We start from the raw sequence: 3,943 nt of genomic DNA on the forward strand, positions 1-3,943 counted from the left end.
AGTTTTCCCATTTCTTTTTTTTTTTAGATTTTATTTATTTATTTGACTGAGAGAGAGACAGCAAGAGAAGGAATACAAGGAGGGGGAGTAGGAGAAAGAGAAGCAGGCTTCCCTGCTGAGCAGAGAGCCCGACACGGGGCTCGATCCCAGGATACTGGGATCATGACAGGACCCTGGGATCATGACCTGAGCCAAAGGCACACGCTTAACCAACTGAGCCACCCAGGCACCCTCTTGTTTATCATTTCTAACTTAATTTCATGATGGTCAGAGATCTCCACGATATGATCTCCGTGACAAATATTCTTTGGTATTTGTTACGTACTTGGCAAGTTAATGATCCATTTTTTTGAACTGTTATATGCGTGCTTGAAAAAAATATGTATCACCTAATTGATGGATGTAAGATTCTATGTATGTCCAGTAGAGAAAGCTTATTAATTGTGCTTTCAAATCTTTTATACTTCACTAATTTCTTGTCTGTGTAACTACTCAAATATAAAGAGAAGTATGTTAAAGTCTGTCCTATTTGTGTATATTTACCCTTTTCTCCTTGTAATTTTGCTTTTTGTGCTTTTTTATGATGCTATCATTAGATATATACAGGTTTAGAATTTCTTTTTTTTCATAATAATATTTTTATTATATTATGTTAGTCACCATACAGTACATCCTTGGTTTCTGATGTAAAGTTCGATGATTCATTAGTTGTGTATAACACCCAGTGCACCATGCAATATGTGCCCTCCTTACTACCCATCACCAGCCTATCCCATTCCCCCACCCCCCCTCCCCTCTGAAGCCCTCGGTTTGTTTCTCAGAGTCCATAGTCTCTCATGCTTCATTCCCCCTTCCGATCGGTAGGAGAAGAAAGGGATAAAGAAAGGGGGGGGTAATCAGAAGGTTTAGAATTTCTATATCTTCTTTTTTAAATTTTTTAAAAATTTATTTAGGTAAGCTCCACACCTAGCATGGATCCCAATGTGAGGCTTGAGTGCCTTGACCTTGAGATCAAGACCAGAGCTGAGATCAAGAGTCAGATACTTAACCGACTGAGCCACCCAGCTGTCCCATAATTTCTATACCTTCTTGACGGATTGTTCCTTCGTCATGATGTAGTGCCCACATTTAGGCCTAATCGTGTTTTCTACCTTGAAGTCTAGTTTGTCCGATATTAATACTGTGGCACCAGCTTTCTTCTGGTTATATTTCCTGAACATAATTTTTTCTGTCTTCTTACTTTCCAACTTTCTCTGTCCTTAGAGTTAGGTGTCTCTCTCATAAACAGTGTATACATGGATTTTTTAAAAACACAATTTGTCAATATATGTTGTTGAACTTGTAAGTTTCACCTGTTTACACTTTTTGCTGCTTGTTTATTGGATCCTTCCTACCACCTTCATTTCTGCTTTCTATTTACCCTTCTTTTTTCCTTTTTTCCTTTGTTCGCTATTTATTTGTGCTTGCAGAATTAGTGTTATTTTCATTCTATGGCAGGGTTTGTGGGGGGAGGCATTGAGCAGAGGGGTATTTATTTGTTTGTTTTTGCAGGAAACTTTTTAATCCACACGTACCTTTTGTAAGGGTTCGTTTAATTCATATTATCCATGAATTCACTTAACTTGGCATAGTAAGTGGCAAAACCTTGCAATTCACTGGAAATTGAAGAGTCAGTGCAGCAGCACTGCCAACCCCGCCATGTGCGGAACTCCTGCGTCTCCCTCAGGATACCCCGCATCCTGCTTCTGCCAACTGTCACACGTAAGACTAAGCGAGCGTGCCCATGATGTCAATATATATATTAAACATTAATGTCTTACTTTGTGGTTTAAAAAATGAATATGTATTCTAGTGTTTTTATCTCCTTCCTCAAAAGGGTTAGTGTTATGGGTTGAATATCCTCCCAAAAGAGAGATGTTGAAGTCCTAGCCCCCAGTACCTCAGAATAGGACCTTATGTGGAAAGAGGGTATTTACAGAGGTAATCAGGATAAAATGAGGTCATCGAGGTGGACCCTAGTCCAACGTAACTGGTATCCATTAAAGAGGGTAAATTTGGACACAGAGACAGAGACCTAGGGAGAACTCCAGGTGAAGACGAAGGCAAAGATGTGTCTACAAGCCAAGGAACACTGAAGACTGCCACCAAGGCACCAGAAGCTAGGAGAGAGGCATGGAAAAGATTCTCTCTCACAACCCTCAAAAGAGAAAAAAAAAAAAAAGATCTGGGGCGCCAGGGTGGCACAGTGGGCTGGGCATCCGACTCTTGGTTTCAGCTCAGGTCATGATCTCAGGGTCGTGGGATCAAGCCCTGTATTGGGCTCTGTGCTCAGCATAGAGTCTGCTTGGGAGTCTCTTCTCTCTCTGCCCCTCCCTTCTTCTCTAAAATAAATGAATCAATCTAAAAAAGAAAAGAAAAGAAACAAAGCCCAGGAACACCTGGCTGGCTCAGTCAGAACAGCATGCAACTCTTGATCTCGGGGTCCTGAGTTCGAGTACCACATTGGGTATAGAGATTACTTAAAGAAAAACGTTAACACCTTGATCTCAGACTCCTTGTCCCCAGGACTGTGAGACAATAAATATCTTTACCCAGTCTGTGGTCCTGTTACTGCTGCTGTGTTAGCGATATAAATTAATATTAATATTAGTGTCACTGATGCAGTTGTGAAGCATTGACCTTGTCCACCACATTACTGGAACTAGATAGCCATAAGGGCAATTTTTTTACTTCTCAAATGCACAATTTTTTTTTAGGATTTTAAGTCCCAACATGGGACTCAAACTGACAACCCCAAGATCAAGAATTGCAACTTACCAACTGAGCCAGCCAGGTGCCCGTCTAATACACAACTTTTAAAATGCTTTTACCCGATGACAGAAAACAATAAGAGGATTACTAGAGTATGGTGTCCCAGGGGCAAATAGATGGAGAGCCAATAAGGATATTGTAAAGCAGCAATAGAAAAGAGGCTGAGGGTAACACCCCAATAAAAAGCTATGATCCCCTGTCCAGTTCCTGACCTGAGTCAGTTTTCAGACCCAAAACCCATTGACTAAAGAGGTGGCTGGGTCCCCAGGAGGAAGAACACCGTATCACCATGGCAGATACATACCATAATAATAGTACCAGTCTTGGACAGCTACATGGAAAAGAATGAAACTAGACCACTTTCTTGCACCATACACAAAAATAAACTTGAAATGAGTTAAGGACCTAAATGTGAGATCTGAAACCATAAAAATCCTAGAACAGAGCACAAGCAGTAATTTCTCTGATACTGGTCATAGTATCATCTTTCTAGATAGGTCTCCTGAGACAAGGGAAACAAAAACAAAAATAAACTATCAGAACTACATCAAAATAAAAGACTTCTGGGGCGCCTGGGTGGCTCAGTCGTTAAGCGTCTGCCTTCAGCTCAGGGTGTGATCCCAGGGTCCTGAGATCAAGCCCCTCATCAGGCTCCCTGCTCTGCTGGGAGCCTGCTTCTTCCTCTCCCACTCCCCCTGCTTGTGTTCCCTCTCTCGCTGGCTGTCTCTCTCTGTGTCAAATAAATAAATAAAATCTTTTAAAAAAATAAAAAATAAAAGACTTCTACATGGCAAAGGAAACAATCTAAAAGACAACCTACAGAATGGGAGAAGATATTTGCAAATGACATATCTGATAAAGGGTGAGTATCCAAAATATATAAAGAACTTATACAACTCAACGCTAAAAAAAACAAATAACCCAATTAAGAAATGGACCAAAGGGGCACCCAGGTAGCACAGTTGGTTGAGTGTCCGACTCTTGATGTCAGCTCAGGTCATGATCTCAGGGTGGTGAGATCGAGCCCCACATCAGGCTCTGCACTCAGGAGGGAGTCTGCTTGAGATTCTCTCCTTCTCCCTCTCTCCACTTGCTCTGAAATAAGTAGATCTTTTTTAAAAAATGGACTGAA

Source organism: Ailuropoda melanoleuca, chromosome X (genome assembly GCF_002007445.2).
Source record: "Ailuropoda melanoleuca isolate Jingjing chromosome X, ASM200744v2, whole genome shotgun sequence".
Taxonomy (NCBI): Eukaryota; Metazoa; Chordata; class Mammalia; order Carnivora; family Ursidae; genus Ailuropoda; species Ailuropoda melanoleuca.